The 27235-nt window shown below is 39.0% G+C and overlaps 1 protein-coding gene and 1 pseudogene across 9 annotated transcripts in view; one reads left to right on the forward strand and one right to left on the reverse strand.

Annotated features, from left to right (window-relative positions):
- PLS1 (plastin 1) overlaps positions 1-27235 on the forward strand; it is a 115378-nt gene that overhangs the window by 35009 nt on the left and 53134 nt on the right. For 4 of the 9 annotated variants that reach the window (XM_047726936.1, XM_047726952.1, XM_047726944.1 and 1 more), the window contains exon 2: positions 23557-23713. The exons of the other annotated variants lie outside the window; for them this stretch is intronic. The gene's annotated coding sequence lies outside the window, so the exon portion shown is untranslated. The remainder of the gene's footprint in view (positions 1-23556; positions 23714-27235) is intronic. 9 annotated transcript variants of the gene reach the window in all.
- LOC125089878 (uncharacterized) lies at positions 26312-26408 on the reverse strand (annotated as a pseudogene).

A 27235-nucleotide genomic window follows, 5' to 3' on the forward strand; every position in this document is an offset into this window, starting at 1 on the left:
AGTAGAGAGAATTGGAGAATTGGGAGTAAAGTTAGAATTAAAAAAATAAAAAGAACCATATATAGAACTGTCCTGTAAATCTCTACATTGAGTCTTCTGATTTCAATGTCTATATAAAAGAGGCTCAGACCTCTTCCTTGAATATCATGTGGAAAGTTGATTCCTTGGTTTCCCTGACATCCTATTTCATGTCTTCATTGCTCTTAGACATTCAAGAGTCAGTGTGGTTTATTGAACTGGGACTCAAGCACACTGAAAGCAGTACCAGCTTTGACACCCAGCAGCAGATGACCTAGCTATGTAGGTTAATTTCTTGGAGTCTGTTTCCTTATTTGTAAAATAGGAGCAAAATAATATAGGGAAACAGATAATATTATTACATAGCAAATTATTATTTTCAGTTCTAATTAATGGATTAATGGGGGTCAAAAGTGATAACATATGTGAAAGTGCTTTATAAATTAGAAAGCAGGGGTATGTGGGTAGTGCAGTCAATTAAGTATACGAATCGAGGTTTCCGCTCAGGTCATGATCTCTGAGTTGTGAGATGGAGCCCTGGGTCAGGCTCCCCACTAAGCCGGAAGTCTGCTTGAGATTCTCTTTCTCCCTCTCTCTCTGTTCCCACACTCCATATACACTCTCTCCCTCGGCAAAAAATCTAAAAAAGAAATTAAATTAGCACTTAAATGTGAGACACTTTTTTCCCGACAATGGCACCTACTTCTTCAATGACTTTTTTCTTTCTTTTTTTTTTTTAAAGATTTTATTTATTTATTTGACAGAGAGAGATCACAAGTAGACATAGAGGCAGGCAGAGAGAGAGAGAGGGAGGGAAGCAGGCTCCCTGCTGAGCAGAGAGCCCGATGTGGGACTCGATCCCAGGACCCTGAGATCATGACCTGAGCCGAAGGCAGCGGCTCAACCCACTGAGCCACCCAGGCGCCCCATGACTTTTTTCTTTTTTTTTAAAAGAAAGATAGTCTTCCTTAGTCTTTGGTTTTGGCCCACCATGAAGAATCAGCTTCAAATTTATTTTTTCTTTCACAAAATTTAGGTCATGGGGCAACCCATGACCTAACCAAAATTTAGGTCATGGGGTGTTGGTCCGGCTCTGTAAGGAGAATGGTTAAATTCCCTTGTCGCAGATCCCAGTACTTTCCTGGCCCCAGCCTTATATGAAGTAGTGGAAACATGGACCTTTACATTGTTGTTTGGATTATATGACTCTAGTGCATATTAGCTGGGTAGTGTTGGGTAAGTTACTTAATTTATTGAGCTTGAGTGTCTGTCAGTAAAAATAGAAATAAACTTCTACTTTTGGGGGTTGTTTTAAGGATTAGAAATAATTTGGAGTGCTTGGCTCGCTCAGTAAGTGGAGCGTGTGACTTGATCTCAAGGCTGTGGCTTTGAGCCCCACATTGGGTATAGAGATTATTTAAAAAAAAATTAGAGATAATTTATATAAAGGGCCTGGCACATAGTAGATTCTCTTCATATGGTCAATATTATGAACTTAAAAAATTATGCTATTCTAGGTTTGTGTGTACCTGTGTCTGGGCTGGTCTCTTTTAGACCCCATTCATCATTTAGCTTTTTCATTCTAGGTGCTCTTTATTTAAGTCATAGATCAAAGCCTCACACACTTCAGCTTTTGCTCTGTATTTACAAACTGAAATGTTAACTTAGGAGAGTTGCTACCTAATTTTCTTTAAAAACAGATTAGATTTTCTGCTGTATATTCTTAAAACCAGATGAAGAGGATGATTAAGTAAAATGCATGATGCAAAGTACTGCTGTATACAGTTGTAGTGTAAATATTATTCTGTGTAAGTTTTCTTTCATATTTTTAGTTATAAAATAGTGAAACATCCAAAAGAATACTGAGAATAATACAATATATACACATTTTCTCTACCCAGATTTAAGAAATGTCAGCAATTTTCTATTTATTTTATGCATCAGCTTTTTGTTTTCTGTAAGGAGTAAAACATTAGAAAGATGACTGAAGGCTCTTCCCCATTTTAATCCTGTACCTCACTGACAGTCCTGAAGTTGGCATTTTAATTATTTTCCCCACCCATCTGTATTTTTCCATTAGTGTTTTCCATTAATAATATACTGTTTTAAATGCTTTAAAATTTTTTACAAATGATAGCTGCTGTATACTTTTCCTAACCTAACATATATTTCTGATGTTAAAACCAGTATCCACTTCATTTTAACTGTTATGTAGTATTTCACTAACTGAATATTCTGTAATTATCCAGTCACCTGATGCAGGAATTCAGGTGGTTTCCAATTTTTTGATATTATTTTTTAAAAGATTTTATTTATTTTTTTGTCAGAGAGAGAGAGATAACAAGAGAGAGCATTCATGAGAGAGAGGGCGAAGCAAGCTCCCCACTGAGCAGGGGGCCCGATGTGGGGCTCGAGCTCAGGACTCTGGGATCATGACCTGAGGTGAAGGCAGACACTTAACTGGCTGAACTACCCAGTTGCCCCAAATTTTTTAATACTATTAACAGTGGTGTGCTTTTACCTTTATTTTGGTATATTTGTATAAGAGTTTCTCTGGGATAAATTTCTAGAAGTGGAGTTGTGTGTTAGAGAGTATGCATATCTTCACCTCTTTTGGATATACACCACTCTGGAGAGGAGACTGTTTAAGATGTTGGGTCATTGTTTTCATTTGCCTTTCCCAATATAGTAGCTATTTAAATAATGTTTAAAATCTATGGCATAATCCCATTTTAAAAAATCATCTATATATAGGCATATATCTATAGATATATCTAGGTATATTTTATATATATATATGTGTGTGTGTGTATATATATATATATGTGTGTATGTATTTAGGTATATAAGTATACATGAGTATTTGTAAATTAAAATAGTCCAGAAGGATACCTCCCAAGTACAGCAGTTGTTTTGGATTTTTATACTGAGCATGAAATACATGAGCAAAGCAAGAAAATGTGACCCATAATGATAGGGGAAAGTCTGTCAACCAAAAAATGACGCAGAACTGACACAGATATTAGAATTACCAGATAATGGCATCAAAACAGTCATTACAACTTTATTCCAAATGCTTCGAGGAGTTAAGTGGAGACATTGAAAATACTTTAAAAGACTTGTACTGAACTTCTAGAGATAAAAACTGTAACACGCCAGATGAACAATACACTGGATGGTCTTAAGGACATATCAGACATTGTAGAAGAAAAGAATAGCGATTTTGAAGACATAACAATAGAAACTATCCAAAATGAAACAGAATAAAGAAATTATAAAAAAATTAAAAGTATCATCAGTGATCTGTGGGACTTAAGTGACCTAATATCCATGTATATAGAATCCCTAAGGAGGGGGAACAGAAAAAAATATTTGAAGAATCATGGTTAAAAATTTTCCAAATTTGGCGGGGGCACCTGGGTGGCTCAGTGGGTTAAGCTGCTGCCTTCGGCTCAAGTCATGATCTCAGGGTCCTGGGATCGAGCCCCGCATCAGGCTCTCTGCTCAGCAGGGAGCCTGCTTCCTCCTCTCTCTCTGCCTGCCTCTCTGCCTGCTTGTGATCTCTCTCTGTCAAATAAATAAATAAAATCTTAAAAAAAAAAGTTTCCAAATTTGGGGCATGTGGGTGGCTCAGTAGGTTGGGCAACTGCCTTCAGCTTGGGTCATGATCTCAGGGTCCTGGGATCCAGCCCTGAGTCAGGCTCCTTGCTCAGCACAGAGCCTGCTTCTCCCTCTCTGTCTGCTCCTTCCTCTGCTTGTGCTCTCCCTCTCTCTCAAATGAATAAATAAAAATCTTAAATTTTTTTTTTTCTAAATTTGCTGAAAAGTATGAGCCTCTAGACCCAACAAGGTCAATTCATGTATGTATAAAGCAAAACATGCATGAAGAAAACTGCATCAAAGCACATTGTAATTAAATTGCTTAAAGCCAGGATAAAGGATCTTATCTTTAGGGATAAAATCTTAAACCAGAGAGAAAAGACCACTTATATAATTACATACAGAGGAAGATGGATAAAGATAATGTACATTTATTGTTGGAAATGGTGTATAATAGAGTGGAGGAACATCATCAAAATACTGAAAGGAAAACTGTTAGCCTAGAATTCTACACCTAACAAAAATATCTTTCAAAAACAAAGATGAAATAAAGACATTTCGGACATATAAAGTGGAAAAATTCATCCTCAGCAGACCCCCACTATAAGAAATGTTATAGGGGGGTGCCTGGGTGGCTCAGTGGGTGAGAGCCTCTGCCTTCAGCTCAGGTCATGATCTCGGGGTCCTGGGATTGAGCCCCGCATCAGGCTCTCTGCTCAGTGGGGAGCCTGCTTCCTCCTCTCTCTCTCCCAAATAAATAATAAAATAAATTAAAAAAAAAAAAGAAACGTTATAGGAAGATCTTCAGGGAGAAAGAAAATAATACCATATGGAAATACAGATCTATACAAAGGAAGGAAGAGCAACAGAAATGGTACTGTATATTTAGGTCAACTCTAAGATCTTTTCTTATTATTTAAGTATATTGGGGCGCCTGGGTGGCTCAGTGGGTTAAGCCGCTGCCTTCGGCTCGGGTCGTGATCTCAGGGTCCTGGAATCGAGTCCCGCATCGGGCTCTCTGCTCAGCAGGGAGCCTGCTTCCTCCTCTCTCTCTCTCTCTCTGCCTGCTTCTCCATCTACTTGTGATCTCTCTCTGTCAAATATATAAATAAAATCTTAAAAAAAAAAGATAATTAAATGAAAAAATAAAATGTAGTATGGGGTTTATAACATATGTAAAATGTATAACAAGAATAACATAAAGTATTGGTGGGGAAAAATGGAAGTATGCCACTGTAACATCCTTATACTCTACATGGAGTGGTGGTATATCACTTGAAGAGAAGCTGCAATGAGTACAAAACCCTAAAGCAACCACTAAAAATAAGAGTTGAGCAAGAAAGGAGAAAAATGGAATTATAAGAAATATTTGAGTAATACAAAAGCAGATAGAAAAAGAGGAAGAAAGGAAACAAAGAACAGGTGGGGCAAAGAGCAAAATGAGAGACTCAAACCTAACTATATTAATGATCACATTAAAAGGTTAATGGTAATAAATAAATCAATAGTTAATGGTCTAAACACCCAGTTAAAAAGCAGAAATAGTTCATATTGGGTGAAAAAACAAGACCCAGCTAAATGTTGCCTTGAGGAAACTGCACTTTAAATATAAAGGCATAGATAGGTTAAAAGTAACAGGATTGGAAAGATAAACCTGGGATGGAGCCCTGCATCCAGCTCCTTGCTCCGCAGGGAGCCTGCTTCTCTCTTTTCCCTGGCCCTGCTCTCTCTCTCTCAAATAAATAAAATCTTAAAAGCTCTGGAAAATACAAACTAAACTGTAGTGACATTAATCACATTATTGGTTGCCCAGCAACAGGGAAAGATGGGAGTGAGGTATTACAGAGAGTGTGAGGAAACTTGTGGGAGTGTTATATTCACAGTCTTGACTATAGTGAAGTGTATAGTATGTCAAAACTTCAAATTTTGTACTTTAAATAGGTATACTTTGGTGTTTGTTAACTATAGCTTTTTTAGAAAAAGATTTTATTTATTTGTCAGACAGAGAGAGGGCACAAGCAGGGCGAGTGGGAGAGGGAGAGGCAGGTACCCCCACTAAGCAAGGAGCCTGTTGGGGAGCTAGATAGATCCCAGGACCCTGGGGTCATGACCTGAGCCAAAGGCAGATGCTTAACCACTGAGCCACAGCAGTTAACAGTGCCCCTGTTAATTATATCTTAATAAAGCTGTTAAATAGAAATAGATATAATATAAATAAAGCTGTTAATAAAGCTGTTAAAACAAATATTTAGTTTTAAAAAGATGTTCATAAAAAGTTGTGAGATCATGGAAGAAGATGTAAAATGTGATATTTAAAAGTGGGTAAGTAGTTTTATGTTTAAGTTATGCTCCTTTACTGGCATAATATTTTCAAGGATCCTCCGTGTTGTGACTTACGTTGTACTGCATTCCTTCTTATTGCTGAATGATGTTCCATTCTATGGATAACATCCCATTTTGTTTCTTCTCTCATCAGTTGTTGGACACTTTGGTTGTCTTGTCTATTATGAATAGTGCTGTATGAAAAGCTTATGAAGGCATAGCCCCAAAAATTAACTGTGGTTTTCAAGTATGTGTGTGTTTTCAGTATATGAATTAAAGAAAAGAACAAAGCAGAAAGTTAAAGGTTATCCAAAAATCCCATCACTGTGCCATTACTTTTTATCATAGGTGAATATCCTTCCAGACATCTCTATATAAAATAAGGAACTGCTTTCAATGCAAACTTTATCTTCCTCCATTCTTTTTCCTCTTCTCACTCTCCTGCTGTCATAGCTCCTGAAGAGGCTGGCCAGCTTTTAGGTGTGATCAAGTACAATTAGTGTACAGGTGTGAGTATGGGGGCCAGGAGACCTCTCTCCCACAACGTTCCTCCCTGTTGACTCACTTTGCCTGAGATTCTGAATTTTTTTAAAAATTTTATTTATTTATTTGACAGGGAGAAACATAGAGAGAGGGAACACAAGCAGGGGGAGTGGGAGAGCGAGAAGCAGGCATCCCCCCTAGCGGGGAGCCTGATTCGGGGCTCCATCCCAGGACCCTGGGATCATGAACTGCACTGAAGGCAGACGCCTAATGACTTAGCCACTCAAGCGCCCCTGAGATTCTGAAATTTTAAAAAAATGGAATACAGCTCTTTATTCTGTAATAACAAAAGTAGTTTAAAGCATATAGTTTCCTGGAAGAGGCAATCATGTGTGGCCTTTCACGTATGCTTTTCCATTTGATCCTGACAACCTTATGAGGTGTAGGTATTATCACTTACAATATTACAAGTGAGATCCAGAGAGGTCAGCTACCCAAGATTGCATAGCTGGTGAGATGGAAACCTAGCATTGCATCTTGGATTTTGTCAGGTTTCATAGCTGAGTGGAAGGCAAGAGGGCACAGGGTGCTGAGAAGGAAGTCTGGGACTGCTGCCCTGTTAAAGGGAGAAATGCTGGCTTGAAGGATTGGCATCTCTAACAACCCATGGCCCACTTAACTGGTCTGTGAGTATGGTCTTCAGAACATAGGGACAATAATGATATTTCAGGGCTGGCAGAATGATACCTGCTTTAAAAAGGCTGCCTCAGGGGGTGCCTGAGTGGCTCAGCCTCTGCCTTCGGCTCAGGTCATGATCCCAGGGTCCTGGGATTGAGCCTAGCATCCGGCTCTCTGCTCAGCAGGGAGCCTGCTTTCCGCCCTGTCTCTGCCTGCCTCTCTGCCTACTTGGGATCTCTGTCTGTCAAATAAAGAAAGAAAGAAAGAAAGAAAGAAAGACAGACTGCCTCTGTATGGAGTTAGTATTCCCGTGTTAAAATGTGTCTTTGAGGCTCATTTTGGAATGTAATGATGTGCTACCTTATTTTAGATTTTTAAAAATTTATAAAATTTAAAGAAGTTTTTATTTTAATTCCAGATAACATTAAGTATTGTATTAGTTTCAAGTGACCAATATAGTGGTTCAACAATTCGCGAATAACCCAGTGTTCATCACAAGTGGACACCTTAATCTGTCACCTATTTCACCTACTCCCCACCAACCTTCCCTCAGGCAACCATCACTTTTTTCTGTATAGTTAAGTGTCTGCTTTTTAGTTCATCTCTTTTTTCTCATATGTTTTGTTTCTTAAATTCCACATATGGGTGAAATTATACTGTATTTCTCTGATTTATTTTGCTTATCATTATACTCTCTAGCTCCATCCATCTTGTTGCAAATGGCAATAGTTCATTCTTTTTTAGGGGTGAATAATATTCCATTATACACAGACATGTATACACACACACCACATTCCCTTATTCATCTATCAATGGGGGGTACTTGGGTTACTTCCATATCTAGGCTATTGTAAATAAACCTGCAATAAATACAGAGATGCATGTATCCCTTTGAATTAGTGTTTTTGTATTTTGCGGGTAAATACCTAGTAGTGTGATTACTGGATTACAGGGTAGTTCTATTTTAACTTTTTGAGGAACCGCCATACTGTTTTTCACAGTTGACATTCCTACAAATAGTGTGCAAGTGTTCTTTTTTCTCCACATCCTTGCCAAAGCTTACTTTTTCTGTATGTGTGTGATTTTGACTTTAGCCATTCTGATGGGTGTAAGGTAGTTTTGATTTGCATTTCCTTGATGATGAGTGATGTTGAGTATCTTCTCACATGTCTGTTGGCCATCTAATTATCTTCTTTGGAGAAATGTCTGTTCATGTCTTCTGCCCATTTTTCATTGCATTATTTGTTTTTTGGGTGGTAAGTTCTATCAGTTCTTTATATATTTTGGATACTAACCTTTTATTAGATATGTTATTTGCAAATATCTTCTCTCATTTTATAGGTTGCTTCTTAGTTTTGTTGACTGTTTCCTTCTCTGTGCAGAAGTTTTTTATTTTGAGGTAGTCCCTATAGTTAATTTTTGCTTTTATTTTCTTTGCCTTAAGGGACCTGTCTAGAAAAATGTTGCTGTGGCCGATGTCAAAGAAGTTACTGTTGCCTGTGCTCTCTTCTAGGATTTTTATGTTTTTAGGCCTCCTGTTTAGGTCTTTAATCCATTTTGAGTTTATTTTTGAGTTTATATTATAGTGTAAGAAAATGGTCCATGTCCTTCTTTTCCATGTTGCTGTCCAGTTTTCCCAACACTCTTTGTTGAAGAGACTTTTTTCCCCATGGGATATTCTTTCCTGCTTTGTCAGATAGGTTTGATTTTTATGCAAGGATCAACTCTCAGGCCTCAAAAGTGAAGTGAGTATAAAATATCTTTATTTTTCCTATATCAGCATAGTTTCTATTATTAGTAGCCATATAGTGGAAGACTGTTCTAGTCATACAGGGTAAAACAGTCATTTAAGGCTGAACTCAGTTGTCTTCTTCCCTGGGTCATATTTAAGTTTTCAGAAATTTCATCTTATCATGGCATGGGTTTGAGGGTAGGGAGTTTAGTTTAGGACTGTTATTTCTCTGATACTGCCTTCTTGTGAGACTTAGGTTCCTGTGTAGTCCCGGGTGTGGATGTCCCTCCCTGCTGCTAGCTGCGGAAGTGTGAATTCCCTGTTGGTCTGTAGCCCATGTGGTGTCCCTTCATTAGTATCCTCAATTCCAAAGGTTCCTTGCTGTATCAGTTGGTAGAGGATGCAATCCTTGATCTCAGGATATGAGTCCAAGCTCCACCTTGGGTGTAGAGGTTACTTAAAAATAAAATCTTAAAAAAAAAAAAAAAAGTCCCGAATCCCCTTCAAATCCACCTGGCTTCGCAGTGGAATGGTGGAGGGTATGTGGCAGGGGGATTATAAAACAGTGTTATTATTGAGCAGTTTTACCCTGTTATACATGAGATCACATGTCTCTCCCCAGTTCCCACTCCTCCATGGAATATTTTCTGGATCACTTGGGTATACAGAAGCCTCTCTCTCCTCTGTTAATTCTTTGTGTCCAGACCACACCATCTACCCTGTAACACCTCTTATAACATCTTAATGATCTTAACATCATTTTAACATCTTTTAACATTTTTTTCTGAATTTTATTGATTACACATATAATACTGACATTGCTATTTAACTTTCTAGTTGTGGTTCTCACACAATCCACCCCTGCTGCCCACCACCACAACTAGTTTGTAAGCTCTTGGAATGCCCAGACCAAATATTAAATGTCTTGATGCTCTTCTCAAGTGCTTTGCATTGGGCTAAAAGCATAGGTGGTCCTCAGTATCTGTTGGCTGAATGAATTAATGAATTTAAATTTTTTGAGTACAGAAAATAAATCTATTATCTTTTATATCTCAACATAGTGTTGAACCCTGAGTCATCATTAACTATTTACTCCATTTGATTGAATTGAGAGTCAATTTATGTTGTTCTTTCTACATGTATTTCTGGTGTCCAAGGAAGCCTAGGGCAACCATGTCTCTTACATGCAAATGACTTAAGGTTTTGATTATAGCCAGCTGGGAGGGGTGCCTGGCTGGCTCTGTTGGTGGAGCATGGGACCCTTGATCTTGGGGTCATGAGTTTGAGCCCCAAATTGGGCATAGAGATTACTTAAAAAAATAATAAAAAAAGCTTTAAAAAATTAAAATTAGTTGGGATAATTTTATAGAATGGGGAAGATAAATGAGTATAATTACATGCATGGCACATCAGGGACAGTATATAATACAAGGGAGAAAAATCAAAGACCTGGCAAGTAGTATTTGTGATGGCAATTTTTCAAGAGGATGTTAACAAACAGTAGGTAGATGACTCTAATTCACTTCTCTGCGGCTAGGGGAGAAAAACTATACTGAGCAGATGATTCCTCTAAGCTTATACTTAGAGGATTTTAATGATTTTCTGCACTTGCATTCAAATAACAAATTTTTGCTGAGTACCACCTATGGGTAAGCAATGTGTTGGACACTCAGTATTCAGAGATAATCTGAGAAAATGTGTTTCTTACATCCCCAAATGCATAGTCCTTGATGGAGGTAGGATGGACAAAAGACACAGTGTGCACACTGGCATTCACCAGAGTGTTGACTGACTTTCGTTGTCGTTGCTGAGGGACATAGCTGTTTGGTCTGAGGGAGTTGAGGAAGACTCCAGAGGGGAGTGGTTTTTACCTGGATCTGGAATGATTACCAGGAATTTACAGGGCAAGGAAAGGCTAAAGGAATTCTAGGAAGAGGGCATGTGCAGAGGGTTGGTGTTAAAGAAGAGATAGCATGTACAGGGTGGCTGGGGTGCTCAGTATGACTAGAACATGTGGTGTGGGCTGGGGTGGTATCTCATGTTATAGGGGCATTCCATTAGATACCAGCTTGGATTTGTTCTAGTAGTACATCAAAGTGTATCCACTCCAGTTTTCAAAATTATTATTATAATTATTATTTAAAGATTTATTTATTTGAGAGAGAGCAAGTGTGAGTGGGGCCAGGGACAGAGGGAGAGAATATCCAGGCAGACTCCTGCTGAGCTTGGAGCCTGACACAGGACTCGATCCTAGGAACCATGGGATTAGGACCTGAGCCGAAATCAAGAGTTGGATGCTGAACTGACTGAGCCACACAGGCACCCCTTCAAAATTGTTTTAACTGTCATGTAGGAATGGTTAAATTTGAATCTTCACTTTTTTTCCTTCCTTCATTTCTTGTCTGTTATAAAAGATATATATGGGACGCCTGGGTGGCTCAGTTGGTTAAGCAGCTGCCTTCGGCTCAGGTCATGATCCCAGCGTCCTGGGATCGAGTCCCACATCGGGCTCGTTGCTCATCAGGGAGCCTGCTTCTCCTTCTGCCTCTGCCTGCCATTCTGTCTGCCTGTGCTTGCTCTCTCTCCCTCTCTCTCTCTGACAAATAAATAAATAAAATCTTTAAAAAAAAAAAAAGATATATATGATCATTGTGGAAAATAGGTAACTATATAGAAAAAAATTAGATATATATAATCTCACTGTCCTCACCCCCTAAACAGCTCCTGTAATCAGTTTTATGTATAGTATCTCCTGTTCATTTAAAAAATACTATTAAATGTATTTTAAAATTGTGTCTTGTTTTTTACTTTCAAGTGAATTCCTTATCTCTGAATATTTCAGCCCTACTTATTTTAAAGTTTCTGTCATGATTTCCAGTTTAGAAGTCTTTTACTGTCTTCTATCATGATGGGTTCTTAAATGATTTGTAATATTTGTGAGCTTATCTCCACAATCTTTTCTTTTTTTTTTTTTTAAAGATTTTATTTATTTATTTGACAGACAGAGACCACAAGTAGACAGAGAAGCAGGCAGAGAGAGAGGAGGAAGCAGGCTCCCTGTTGAGCAGAGAGCCCGATGGGGGCTTGATCGAATATCATCTTTTCCTTAGTGGAGTTCATTGTATGCTCTAGGTGGTGGAGTTGGGCCTATGGGTGGTTTTGCTTCTGCCTGCCAGATCCATATGGTTTCATTGGTTTCTCAGGTTCCTGCAGTAAGGTGATGTAAAATTCAGACCTCACACCCACACGCAGGGCAGATTTGGGGTTCTGATTTCTCCTGTGTAACTTTTTTCTATATAGATTCTATGTTGAGCATCCCTCTTTACAGAGAGGATGGCCCTCCTGGTTTCCAGCTTTACGTTCCACTTCCAGGTTTCTGCTGTGTTCATAGGTTTCAACTCCTGTCCCTTTAGATGTGAATGTGGACCTGCTCTTGCTTTTTCCCACTTCATTTCTGGTACCAGGAGATTTCTTTTGCTTGCTTGGGCTTGATACGTATTGAAAAAATTTTAAAGATATTTATTTTATCCAACTTTTTTTTTTTTTAGAGGGAGAGAGTTGGGGAGAAGCAGAGGGAGAGGGAGAAAGGGAATCTTAAGTAGGCTCCATGCCCAGTGCAGAGCCCAGTGCAGGCCTCAGTTTAATAACCTTGACGTTGTGACCTGAGCTGAGCTGAGCTCCAGTCAGATACTTGACCAACTGAGCCAACCATGTTCCCCTTATCCAGCATTTCTATATGTTTGAAACAGGTGGAGAAGCTTACTTATTGCCTCTATCATCTTGGCTATCCACTCCTTACATAGATATATACTTTAAACAGAGTTGGGAATATATTACATGTATTGATAATCCTCTTTATTTTAAGCTGATAATATATTGTAAGTTTTTCCTCATATTCTTTAAGAATATTACTTTTAATGACTGCCTGACTTTTATAAGAGTATACTGTATTTTATTAAGCAAATCCTCTATTTTTAGAAATTTAGGTTGTTTTAGGTTTTCCATTATTATAAGTAATGATGAAATGGACATATTTATACCAATATCTCTCTGCTGATTTCAGCTTGTTTCTGTAGAATAATTACTTCAAGTGGGATTCCTTCATTAACATTTTTGAGACTTTGGTCCTGTTATTACTAAATTATCCAGCAGAAAATTTGTTTCAGTTTGCACCCAGTACAGTGGGTTTGTATATTTCCTGGAACTATTGCTCCAACTGGTTCTTATTCTTTAAAAGGATGGATGCTAATTTTCTGGGCAAAAAAAATGGTATTTCATTATTATTTTAATTTCCATTTGGCTTAGTGGCCGTTTTATTTGTACTTTTTTTTTTTTTTTTTTTCAGATTTATTTACCAACTTTAGAGAGAGAGCATGAGCGGGAAGGTCAGAGAGAGAGGGAGATAGACTCTCAAGGAGATTCTGTGATGAGCACTGAGCCCGATGTAGGCTCCATCTCTCAAGACCCTAAACTCAGGACGGAGCCAAAACCAAGAGGCAGAGGCTTAACCCACTGCGCTACGCAAGCGCCCCTAGTGACCATTTTAAAAGGATGTTTTCAGTAGGTCACTGATTTTTCAGTTCAGAAAATTTTCTTCGTCATAGGGGGCTAGAGTGGCTACTAACTTGTCCTTTTTGTTACTTGCTATTCCCCTACTGCCTTCTAAGTAACTTGGATCCTTTGGTGGAAGGTGTGTTTGGTGACAGGGTGGTGGGTGAAAGAATGCAAACTACAGAAGTTGAGCCAAGAGTTGAATTGCTCAACATAAGAAAAGTGGTTGGAGTGGAGGTTAAGGAAAGAAATACCCTCGAAAGTGGGAGGCTGAAACCTAAAGAGGGTGGTCCAGGAGTTGTGAAAGGCAAGGAGGCGCTATCCCAGAGAGGAATTTGGGAGAAAGATGGGCAGGGGGTAATTAAAGGAAAATGTGCAGAATTTTGTCCAGCTGTGGGCAACGTGAACTTTCTTCTCCATGTTTCCACAAAATCTTAAGTAAAATATTTCTCATTAAATGCATTGTTAGGTTGGCTCTGTTTGAGGGTATATATGTTGAAGCAGATGGGCACAGAGTAAGAGCCAAGTACTGGATGGGGAGAGTCAGGGAGAGCAGAACCTGCTAAAGTAGCCCTCACACGACACCAGAGTGCTGGACTAAGGTAGTGAGGAGTAAAGATGAGGAAGAAGGGGTATTCCAGAATTTAGAGGTAGGATTTGGTGGTAAGTTACAGTTTTTTGCAGGGAGAGGATAATGGAGTCAAGATGATTTTGAGGCTTACAGTTTGGGAGACTGCATACACAGGAGATGTCTCAGATGACTGGGACTAACCTTTGGAAGGAAGGGTCACTGTTTCTAGGCTTATAATTGGGGGTGTGGATGCTAGCGATTTTGAATGGTTGACATGGGCCCAGAAGGTGATGGTGTCAGAAAGTGTCTTCCCCATTTTTCCTGTTCTCCTGTAAGCTCTGGAGTCCTGGTATAGCTCAGATAATGGAGAGGGATTTATGTAACAACTAGTGTTGGTCTTCTCAAGTGATCATATTGAGTAAGTATTTGAGGTAATTTTGATTTAATTCAGGAAAATAAGGATTGTAATTTGAGAGTTACAGAAAATTTTATAGGTTTACAATTTATTATTCAGATTTTCTGTATCATTGTTTGCTTTTGACTCATTAAACTATCGGCAATTAACCTCTCTTGCAGTCATTGTGCTCTTTTAATTTCTTCCTTTATTTCTAAAGCTCTATAACCTGTGACATATAAACATTAATGCTAGTGTGTTCTAGTTTTGACTGTATTTGTCTTCAGTGGTGTTTACTCTGAGTCCTTTCTTGATGTAAATACTCTTACCCAGCATTATCAAAGGTTTGTTCTAGAACTCTGAGTACAGCATTTTATTCCTGTCTAGATGCCCGTTCTGTCATCTGTGGAGAAGTGTGGACTGGATTTTATAAATGTGATAAATCATTAAACTTCAGTCTCAATTTCTTTGTTGGGAGACCTATGTCTAATAAGCGGTTAAAGAGGTAAAATGGATACTTGGAAAGTATAAAATACTCAATAAATATAGAGTGCTATTTAATTTTTCTAATGCCAAGATTCTGATATGAGAAAATTTCCAGAGCTGGTAGCGGGCTCTGCCTCCCATTCTCCACAGCAAAAGGTTCAGATACCTCACAGTGCTTGGGCAGATATCCACTTGCACTGTGGAGGTGTCCATCTCTTGTGGCTAGGAATGGCTCTGACCTGTTATGTTCAGCTAGCAGAATCCTTCCATGGTAGCATGCTGGCTATTGGAAGAATGATAAAACCATAGACTTGTGAATTATTGTATTTTTTAAGAAATCTGTGGTGACAATGTTGATTCTTTGTAATATGGCATCCTTTGCATTTGTTGGAAAATATCATTTTTTGGTACTAATAATTTTAATCCATAATTGATAGAAATTTAGGATTTTTTGGGTCATTGAAAACATACACACACATATATGGTAATTCCTTCTTCCTTTGTCAGTTAAAGAGGGTCAGAGTTGGTTTCTACAGGTTTTAAAACAAAGTGCCTCAGGGTTTCAACTCCTGAAAAGTTTTAATTTATGTACAAAGTGAAACATTTCAAATTTAAACCAATCTGTGCTTTGGAGGCTAAAGTTCAAACCCCAACCTAGAAACACCATGGATAGGACTCATCTGCTTACTTGGACACAAGTTGGACAAGAATGTCTGTGTTGCTGTGAATCATTTACATGGAAATTCTTGGGTGGAGATTGGGGGAAAGGATTATAAACTAGGAAGTAATGCCGGGATTATTCCAGAGCCCTTGGAAGTGACTCAGCTTCCTGTTCTCTGATAGCTCTTTGGCATTTGTGTTGAGGCATTTATTCTGAATGAAATATTTGGCAATATAGGCAGTTGCAGTCTGGGAGTCTCCCTCATGTATAATTTCCAGTGACTAAATAATACATAGAAAGTAGGAGTAAGGTACTTTTGTAGAGACAGAAAAAAAGGTAATGTAAAAGAATTCATATAATTCTCACAAAGCTCATTTAAATCCTTCCATGCATTCCCTGGATTTCTAGTAAAACAGATTGCACATAGATAAATTAAAATGGTGTTTTCAGAAGTTGAAACTCTGAGACACTTTATTTTACAACCTGCAAAAACCAACTCTGACTCTCTTTATTAACTAATCTGTCTCAGACCCTCTTTAAAACGGTCCACACTTCACGCTAACTGTATACCGGAAAGTAGGGTTCTAGGCAGGTTCTAATAGGAAGTCGTCACTGGGTGTATAACATGAGATGTAGGGGGAGAGGGGAATGTATGGAGACCACCACTATGAAGTATAATTAGGGTCTGGACTTGAAAAACTTCCTGGCATGGATCCCAGCTCTGCCACTTACTGTGAAGCTTTGGGCCTCAATTGCTTTACTGTGAAATAGGAGTTGCAATATTAACAACCTCAGGGAGTTTCTGTGTAGATTGAGACAGTCTATGTACTACTTAGAACAGTGCTTGGCCTATGGTGAGTACCCAAGAATGTTTATTACTGTCAGAGAGATAAGGGAAGTCTCCCTTGCCTTTTTGGACTGCTGTTGTGTATGAGTGTTGTGTTTTGTGATTTCTTTGGGTAGAGAGTTTGGCGGAGGTTTTATGAGTCCTGTTTATATGACACCCAGGTGTTCTTAATTGGGTGGGGTGAGTTCAGTTCAGGAGAAAACTATTAGAATGGCATGCTTGCATTTGCTTGGGAGTCAGATTTAAACCTTGGTTTTTGCCTCTTGGAAATACAGAGATTGTGCAGAAGGCAAATGAACCCAGGCCAAAGAGATTCTTTATAGCTCTAGGTCTTCTTGGTATCCCCCTGACTACAGTGTTGGGCATGTGGCCTGAGCTCTGCCAATCAGACTGATGTCCTGGGGATTAGACTGTCATCTGCAGCTGGTGGTGGTTGAGGCACCTGGAGACAGCTCTAAAAGCTCTGAAAGTTTCCACTGTGGAGCTCCTTAGAACTGCCTGGCTCCTGTCCTTCCAGAGCCTGCTTGTTCAGCCCTCCCTGACTTTTTGAACCAGCATGTTCCAGGGTGTTCCATTTTTGGCACATTTTGCCAGAATCGGTTTTTGTGGTTTACAGTGAAAATACCTTTTTTTTTTTTTAAAGATTTTATTTATTTGACAGAGAGAAATCACAAGTAGGCAGAGAGGCAGGCAGAGAGAGAGGAGGAAGCAGGCTCCCTGCTGAGCAGAAAGCCCGATGTGGGGCTTGAACCCAGGACCTGGGATCATGACCTGAGCCAAAGGCAGCGGCTTAACCCACTGAGCCACCCAGGCGCCCCTACAGTGAAAATACCTTAACTGGCACAAATACCAAGTAGGCAGATTAAATGTGTCCGTTGTCAGTAGGTAAGAGGATACAGATGAAGCTATGAGTCTTGGAAATAATAGAAAATTCCTTTTTAGCGAGTATGGCTTACAGTGAGAAGATCGCTTGTTTTCTGAGGTGCATAAGGAGTGAACTGTTGACCTAGTTGAATGGAAAAAGGAAGAGTCTGTAGGCTGGCTAGCACTGGCCTGCTCCCAACAGGAGGCGTAGCATGTAGGCATCTTTGGCGATGGCAGGGGTTACTTCTCATGTCAGAAGTTGAAATTCCCAGGAGGCAAAAAGACAAACTCATTTTATTTAAAGAACATACTTTTCATTGTGCTTTATGGTGTAGTGCTAATAGCTGAAAATTTGTATTATAATTTCAACATTAGGGCTGATGTTAAAAAAAAAGATATATATAAAAAAGAAAGCTATATTTGCAATAAACTGAAGAACTGTAATGCTCCTTTGTGGAAGGACTTAGAAACAGTTACTAAAGATATTCAACAGTTATTTTTTAAAAAGGCTTTCAGAGAGTGACATCTTTTGAATAAGATTACTCATCATTCTTGTCACCAAGAGGTTAAAAGTGGTTTTTGAGTGTGTTGTATTGCATCATCTTATCACTGTAATGTTTTTTTAAAGATTCTGTTTATTTGAAAGAGAATGAGAGAGGGAGTATTAGAGAGAGAGTATGAGATGGAGGAGCAGAGGGAGAAATACTCCCCGCTGAACAGGGAGCCCGATGTGGGACTCAATCCTGGGACTCCAGGATCATGACCTGAGCCACCCAGGCACGCTCACTGTAATATTTTTAATTACAGAAGAAATAGAAGATATTCCATTGCTCTCAAAAAACTTAAAAATTAGATAAGGTACTGTTATTCAATATTGACACTTAGACAACAACTCCATTTTGTCAGAGTGAGTGTTCTCTGGGGAGACCGCTAAGAATTTTCTCCCTTAACTGGGATTTGCATCTTTCTCTGACTATTCATTTTTCAAGGCCCAGCTCAAATAGTACCTCCTCTGAAAGTCTTCTTGGAAGACTGGGAGCAGTTGGAAGATTCTTCCTTTCCTATTGATTTCATTCTAGCTTGCATAATAATTCTGGAGGTGATATCCTAGTTCATTTGGAGGGCTGACTCTTCAGTAGGGGCTATATCAGGCCGTGTTGGAAAGCGGACCCAGAGGCAACTCAAGGCCTTTTTGGAAAGAACTGGGATTAATAAGTGACATTTATAATGGGTAAGGGAGTCTCATGTGTTTGCCATTACTGTCCTCTGTGGTTTATTGATTCCCTTACTAGATTATAAATTCTTTGAGAGCTGATGCTGTGTGTTAGTCACCATTAGATTGCCTCCAACACTTGGAACAACACCTAGTGCCTTAGATGTTCTCAGTAAACATGTGCTGAGACAAAATGCGGCCAATGGGGAAATTCATGGTGGAATTTGAGCTCCGCTTGGAGGGCATGTGAAGAATTAGATGTAGGAGAATAGAGTTTCTCAGGACAGGAAATGACATGAAGGAGAGTTAAGGGACAATCAGGAAGAGGCCTTGGAAGAAAGAGAACGTCTTTCAAAGGGTAAAATGGGAAAAAAGAATTGTTAACAGGGAAGGATTGGAGTCTAGACAAATAGGTTTACAGCTAAAATATATTGAGGCTATAATCTGATGAAGGAGATTTTTTTTTTTAAAGATTTTATTTATTTATTTGACAGGCAGAGATCACAAGTAGGCAGAGAGGCAGACAGAGAGAGAGGAAAGGAAGCAGGCTCTCCGCTGGGCAGAGAGCCCGACGTGGGGCTCGATCTCAGGACCCTGGGATCATGACCCGAGCCGAAGGCAGAGGTTTTAACCCACTGAGCCACCCAGGTGCCCCTGATGAAGGAGATTAAAGTCTAGTTTAAAGGAATAACAACAATGACAACAACAACAAAAGAAAATTTAATTATGGAGTACATTATCTTTTAGAATATTTTCTTCCTCTTGAATTTAAAAATAGAAAATAATTAAGCAGCTTGTATAATTTTGTATAGCAATATGGTGACATCTCTTGGAAATAGTGTGAACTGGAAAGCCAAAACAATAATAGCAGCAAATAGATTTGATAAACCGGTTGTTTCTAATATTCCTACTTAAAGTTTATTTCAGGTCAATTTCTTTGAGAAGCCATAACTACATTGGATATCTAATCATGTATAAAAGTGCTATTAAAGACTAGATCAGGGGTGCCTGGCTGGTGCAGTCGGAAAAGCACGAGACTCTTGATCTCATGTGTTTGAGCCCATACTGCATGTAAAGATTACTTAAAAATAACTAAATAGTTTTTAAAAAGACTATATAGGGAGTTTTTTGTTTTGTTTTGTTTTGTTTTAGCCTCATTCATTCCTGAATTCCTGTCTGCCATACATCTTTCTTATTCCCTTTGTACTTTGGAAGCACAATATTGTTCCATGCAGCAGTAGGTCCCGGGGAGGTCTATCTAGGTCAAGCACCCCTTTGAAAATTGAACTAACTTATAGGAAATTTGATACTTGGGGAGCCCTGTTTTGTGAGCTACTGGGTGAAGCTACAAACATCTTGGGTGTCTGTTATTTTTACTGTCATGTATTAGGTACATTTCTTTCTTTTTTTTTTTTTCCTATGTGCAATGTATTAGTAATTTCCTGATTGTAACGATTTGTTGCCTTTGAATATTTATTATTGCAGCTAGATTGCCTCCCCTGCCTCACAACAGAAAGACCTGCCATTCCTCGTAATATATTACTACTCAGTTTGTCATCTTTAACAAGAAACGAGTTAGGAGAAATGGGAAGGATCTTTCTGGATATAGAGAAGGGAAAAAAGGGACAAAGAAGCCGTAAGTCCAAAGGCCTTTAGGCTAGGAATGTAGTCTTCAGTGCTGTGGGAGCAACCATAAATGGACTTCTCTACTTCACTGATGCGCTGAATTTCTGGGATTAGGTGTGGTGGTGATGATGGTAAAATACAAATTAGGACAAAATCAATGATATCGTTAAGCACTGTATGGTGACAGATGGTAGCTACACTTATAGTGAGCATGGCATAACATATAGAGATGTTGAGTCATGATATTGTACATCGGAAACTAATGTAACATTGTGTGTCAACCATACTCAGATGAAAAAAAAACAAAAACAAAAACTAAAAGTGGGGCCTGGGTGGTTCAGTCGGTTAAACATCCAACTCTAGATTTCAGCTCAGGTCATGATCTCAGAATCATGAGATTGAGCCCCCACGTTGAGTTCCGTGCTGGGTATGGAGCCTGCTTAAGATTCTCTCTACCTCTCTGCCCCCCCCAAAACCTAAAAAAATTATGACAAAAATAATACTTATTTAGATGTAAACTTAGAAAATATGATTAAATTTCTTTCCCAAATCAGAAAGTTCAAATATTTTCTATCATTTGAGGAATTGACCCCCCCCTTTTATTTTCTTTTTGTAAACTATGTCTATATTTCAGTTTGGACTCTTTGTTGCAAGCAACAGAAACCCAGTTTAACTGGCTTTAAAAAAATGTGTTTCAAGTAACTAAAATTATCAGGGTTTTTAGCACAGCGGGATTTTGCATTCAGCCCTGCTGGGTCACGTTTTCTTTTCATTCACTGGCTCTGCTTTCTGCTCTTTTGGTTTTGGCTTCATTCTTAGCTCCCAGGTACCCCCCTCCTGGAGGCAAGATGCACGCAGCTGCTCTGGTCTCTACTTCTTCATGAAAAACTGATCCAGGGGAGTTTGTGGGACTCTCATTTCAGAAAGTTCCACAAAAGCTTTCTTATGTCTCACTGGCTCCAGCTGGCTTATATGCCTGTTGCTAAACCAAATCCTTTTGGCTAGAGAATATGATGTGCTGATTGGCTTGGAACTAGAGGTTCACTCAAATGTTATGCATGGATTATATGAAAAGAGTGGAACCCCAAAACTAAAATTGGTGCTGTTATCAGAAGAAGGGAAATAGTTACTGGAGAAGAAAACAAAACATGTTCAGGAAATAATACTTGAAGTTTTGATAATGTTATAAAACTATAGGATAGCAATTCGGTATATAACATAGAGAGATGTTGTGTGTGTTGATGGTGTGTTGGTGTGTTGAATTTTCTGAGAGAGCCAGAGAGGTCCTAAAGTGGGGGGTGGGAGAGTAGATGGGATATAAATAATAAGTGAGAAGGAAAAGATCCTGGGATAATGGGCAGATCCAGTTACCTTAGCTAGGAATCTGTGATTAATGGTCTCCTGACCTGCTGGCTCCTCTTCTCTCAGAGGAGCCGTCACTTGGAAATATCCCTCACTGGCATCAGGGATGTGGTGAGTGGTGCTAACTCTGGTTGGGTTTTGACACGTTAAGAGACAAAATGTTTTCTTTCTTTTTTTAAAGATTTTATTTATTTATTTGACAGAGAGACAGTGAGAGAGGGAACACAGGCAAGGGGAGTGGGAGAAGCAGGCTCCATGCTAAGCAGGGACCCCAATGCGGGGCTCCATCCCACGACCCTGGGATCACAATCTGAGCTGAAGGCAGATGCTCAACTGAATGTACTACCCAGGTACCCCCCCCTTTTTAAAAAATATTTTATTTATTTATTTGAAAGAGAAACAGAGAGGGAGACAAAATGTTTTCTTTTGGCTCTTAGAATGAGCTAATTTGATGGGAGTGTTTCTAGAGAAACACAGAATGTTTCCAGGTTCTCTTGAAAGGCAGGGTGGATACACTAGTCACCCATCTGGGTGGAGCTGAGCAGAGTGGGAGGCAAGCTTTACACATGGTCTTCCTCTGCCTAGGCCATCCCTCATCACTTTTGCACTTACCACAGCTTTATGTGCTGGGGTTTCCAAACAGAGTTGGCACTGTTTGGGTTAGTCAGGGTCAATGCAGAGAAGTCTGGAGTAAGGCCTTGTGAGAAAAGACCAGTTTTTTTCTACATGCTGATTAAGCATTCAGTGAGCTAACTCTAACCCTTCACATCCATTCATTCAGTTGCACAAATCAAGTAACATTTGAACCTCTATGCTTGGGTGACCAAATCCCATACACTGAGTAGTGAGGGTCAGTTGTGGTGCTCACAGCTTCCATTTCAGTGTCTTTCCTTGAAAAAGTTATTCTTTTGAAGTCCTTCTATATAATTTTTTTTTTTTTTTGTCTGAACCCATTTCTGAATTCAGAATACTTGTTGACTCACCACATGCTTTTACATTGGTATTCTGGTGGGGATCATGCTACCCTCTGACTTCACTTTGCAGAAGGATGCTCAGGAGAAATCTGAGTTTTATCGTACCCGTGTTTAATAGCTTGCTTTGTCCGAAGAGGGGTCAGTCTGGCATGTAGAGTAGGAGTCTGATATTTAACAAAGTCAGTTGTCTCCTGGTTTATATATATTAGTCTGTAGGCATTCCAGTTAACTAGATAAAATTTGATAAAGTAACAGGTTGATATGGAATATGAATGTGTTTGCTTTTTGGAAAATGAATGATGCTCCCCCTGTTAGGAAATGTGGTTGAAGAAAGAGATTGCTGAAAATACAGAAAAATGAAAGTATTCTCCAGGATTCCTTTAAACTAAAAAGAAAACCCTTTAATTAATTCATATTTCTTAGCTATTTGTTTTTCCCCATAGTGATTTATTCCAGTGACCTTGTGATCTTTAAACTTGTAATGGGGAGCTGAGAGTAGGACATAATAAGAAAAGAGGAGGGTTGTGGAAGATAAGAGAACAGTTGATGAAGAAGGGGAGGAAGATACAGGATACCATAGAGTTACATACTCCCAGAGATACTGCAGTGCTCTGACCTCTGATCCGAGGCAGTTCTTTTTTTTTTAAGTTTTTATTTATTTGTTTGACAGCACAGGTAGGCAGAGAGGCAGGCAGAGAGAGAGAGAGGAAGGGAAACAGGCTCCCCGCTGAGCAGAGAGCCAGATGTGGGGCATGATCCCAGGACTCTGGGATCACGACCGAAGGCAGAGGCTTTAACCCACTGAGCCACCCAGGCGCCCCTTATCTATGTTCTTTAAAGCAAATTTATTTTGACTGTGATGCCTCATCCTGCCTGAGCAGTCAGGTCTTTCTCAGGTCCCTGGAATCTGCCCCTCCGGCTCTGTTGTCTGAGGTCTTCCAACAGAGCAAAGTCTTGGAGGAAGCTTTTCTGTCCTTGGTCATTAGTCCTCAGTGTCCACCTGGGAAACACCCATTGCTTACCCTGTGTGTCTCTTCCGCAGAGATTCTGCTGCACCTTGTCTGTCCCTATCTTGGCCACACCTGTGGCCACAATCTTCCTTGATGGCATCCACAGATTTTCATCCTTCTCCACCAGGGTAATTTCTTTCTCTCTCTTTCTCTTCCTCATCTAGTGGCTTCTCAGAGATGTCCTCTTCCCGCTGCCCCACTCGAAGCACACCCAGCCTAAGTAAATCCTAAGGAAGTTTGTACTTTGACCCACGGACTCAAGGAACCACAGATTCCAGGCTGGTTTTGCTTTCTGTGCTGCCAGCATTCCTAAAACAAGAGGTAGTTATTGCCTTAGTTGAGGAGTGGGACTGGGAAAGGAGGGAAGGTGGAAAATAAACACAATTTGATATTTCAATGAATTATTCTGCCAGAATAATATTAACTATTTGATTGTTTGGTAATGAAGTACTTAAAATTTTTTTCCCCATGTCCTGAGGGGCTTTGGAAAATTTTTTCCTGTTCAAATATATTCTTGTGCTATCTTTATTATTTTATTTACATACTATTTTTTACTGAGTTTAAAAGTTAAACAATTATATTATGAAATATCTAAAACAAAAAATACTGAAAAGTGCAGGAATGACTTAACCAATATTCATACGCTTAATGCTCAGGTTGAACATATGTTAAAAATTTTGCCATAATTGCTTTAAATTTCTTTTAAAAAATGTAATAGATTGACCTTCAGCCCCCAGCTGTGTCCCTTGCCTCCGTCTCCATAGGACAACCAATATTCTGAGTTAGTGTGTCATTCCCATATATTTTTAAGTTTTACCACCTATATTTGGCAACATACACAACAAATTCAGTATTTTGGGTTTTTATAATTTACAGTAATTGGTGCATACACTCTATGTATCCTCTAGTACTTTGCTTTTTTGCAATGACTGTGTTCTTAAGAAACAGATGTGGTTGATTTATTTAATGGTGTTTATTCTATTGATTAAATAATAATGTATTCATCCATAATTCTAAAGAAAACAGGCATTTGCTTTAAAATAAAAATTTGCTCTAGGGGCACCTTGGTGGTGCAGTCGGTTAAGTGTGGGACTCTTGGTTTTGGCTCAGGTTCTGATCTCATGATTGTGAGATCAAGGCCCCTGTCAGGCTCTGTGCTCAGCGTGTAGTCTGTTTAAGACTCTTTCTCTACCCCTCTCCCTCTGCACGCACATGCACACTGTCTCTTTCTCAAATAAATAGATAAATCCTTAAAAAAAATAAAATGTAAGTTTGCCCTTAAAATATAAATTTGATGAGCAGTGAAAGGATTTAGCAATTACTCATACTTAAGCGTGACTTAAGTCATCAATCTCTTTTTTAAAACTACCCGTGATGCTTGCAGTGAGAGAATAGGGATGTTAATTTACATGTAGAATTTAAGAGCTTGGAGGCACTAGAAACAGATTTGATTTTGAATCTCTTCTTTTGTCTGCCTTCCTTAGGTAAGTAATCTCTGCAGCCCTCTAATTTACATTTAAGAGAGGATGCTGGTTCCATCAGCAAAGTAAGCTTGTGTGTGAGGACGGTAGCATAATTGTGGGCCCATTGAGAGCCCTCAGTAAATATTTGCCATTATATTTTGTATTACTAGAGAAAGGGGAAGTAAGGGAAGAAGGGAATTTTGGAAGATAGAGTAGGGGGCCAGCTGCCTCAGCTGGGTCAGCAGCTACCTCAAGAACTCAAGGATATCAGGTGATGGGGGATAGGACCACAATGGGAGGAAAGAAAACAGAATAGCTGGGAAGCCAAAAGGTGCCCATGTAAACAGCTTTGGTCCCTCACATTTGGAAGATTTACGGTTGATTGAAAGGCATCAGAATCTTATTGGTCTCAGGGTTGTTCCTAATGCCTTTTCTCTGAAACTGTTCTAGATCCTGTAAATTGGAAATGGCTGCTTGAACTAATTCTGCTAAAGCTTTTAAAGGTTCAGGGAGGTTAGAAATTTGAGGGAGGATAAAAGATTGGATTAAATTTTATCTAAATTGAGTTCCTCCTTAGAATATACTCCCTTAAGTTTCTAAATATATATTTTGTTGTGTTAGGATACGCTCGAGGATTAGGAGAGAAGATAAATAAAAGGCTTTAATTGGTGAAAGAAAGTTTTTTAAATTATATGGGCTAAAAAAAAAAGCAGAGGAGGAAAGCAGTGTTGGAATTACTGAAGAAATACATGGTACACGTCAAAATCTATGGGAAGGTATATCTATTTACAGAATTCAACATAACCTGCCCCATTGGGGGGATCACTGGTTAAGTGATGGTTTCCTCATTCCTAAAATTGCAAAGTAAATTCTAATAACTGCATTCTACAGTGTTTCAGGACTGCCAAGTTATGTGCTTGATAAATATGAGTTGACCTAGCTAGAATTCTTTCTTTCAAAACTTTACAAATTTTACAGAGGCAGATTTCTTTTAAAATGTATATATTGGGGGCGCCTGGATGGCTCAGTGGGTTAAGCCTCTGCTTGCAGCTCAGGTCATGATCTCAGGGTCCTGGGATCGAGCCCCGAATCAGGCTCTCTGCTCAGTAGGGAGCCTGCTTCCCTTCCTCTCTCTCTGCCTGCCTCTCTGCCTACTTGTGATCTTTCTCTCTGTCAAATAAATAAAATCTTTAAAAAGAAAAGTATATATTGGGGCACATGGGTGGCCCAGTCTGTTAAGTGTCTGTCTTTAGCTAAGGTCATGATCCCGGCGTCCTTGGATCCAGTCCCACATCGGGTTCCCTGCTCAGCCGGAAGTCTGCTTCTCCCTCTGTCTCTGCTGCTCCCTCTGCTTCTCCCTTTGTCTCTGCTGCTCCCTCTGCTTGTTCTTTCTCTCTCTCTGTGTCAAGTAAATAAATAGAATCTTTAAAAAATATATATAACTTTCTTTAAAAAAAAAAATACAGAACGCTTCATGAATTTTTGTGTTCCTTACACAGTAGCCATGCTAATTTTCTCTGAATTGTTCCAATTTCAGTGCTGATGAAACAAGCACTTAAGAGTGTATCTTGAAGATAGCTCTATATTTTTCTATTTCTCTCATTTAAATACCAAAGGACTTGAAGCAACTTTATTACTTATAAAAATAAAGCTTTAAAAATAAGAAACATATTGTATGGGTAATTGGTTTTCCAATAAGTTTAAGTGCTAGTTTTGTCTAATTGTGGGAAAATAACAAGAGTTTATGTAATTAACAAATCACATAAATTCAAATAAGCATGAGCAAAAAGAATAGAACCCCAGGTCTATTTATCCTTTCAAATGTGAGTTAAACAGAAGGACTATTAATTTGCAAGCCTTTCTGTGGAGTGCAGTTGGGAAGGTTGGATCACTGTGGGTTTTTTTGTTTTGTTTTGTTTTAAAGATTTTACGAACTTATTTGAGAGCAAAAGTGAGAGCGAGATCCCAGGATCATGATCTGAACCTAAGGCAGTTACTTAAGCAACTGAACCACTACCCAGGTGCCCCTTGGATCACTATTTATAAAACTTGAGGCAAGGGATAGAAACTATTTTGCATATGGGAAAGGATATGCAGGATGACCAAAACCACAGATTCAAAGCCAGCTGTGATAGAATTAGCATTTTGCAGAACTAGGGAATTATGCTTAAAAATTCTAAAAGGTCTGTTTAATTTCTTTCAGCACAAAATAAGTATGCCTATAAATAGTTTTAACTATAGTGAAACATTCTAAAAGTGAGAAGTCAATAAAATTTTATTATTTAATGCTAAGATGTAAGAAACTGCATCTGGGGAATAAGATGAATTCCATTTACCCCTTCATCAGCTCCGTTACTTGAGCTCTTAAGATTTTTTTTTT

This window comes from Lutra lutra, chromosome 1 (genome assembly GCF_902655055.1).
Source record: "Lutra lutra chromosome 1, mLutLut1.2, whole genome shotgun sequence".
Taxonomy (NCBI): Eukaryota; Metazoa; Chordata; class Mammalia; order Carnivora; family Mustelidae; genus Lutra; species Lutra lutra.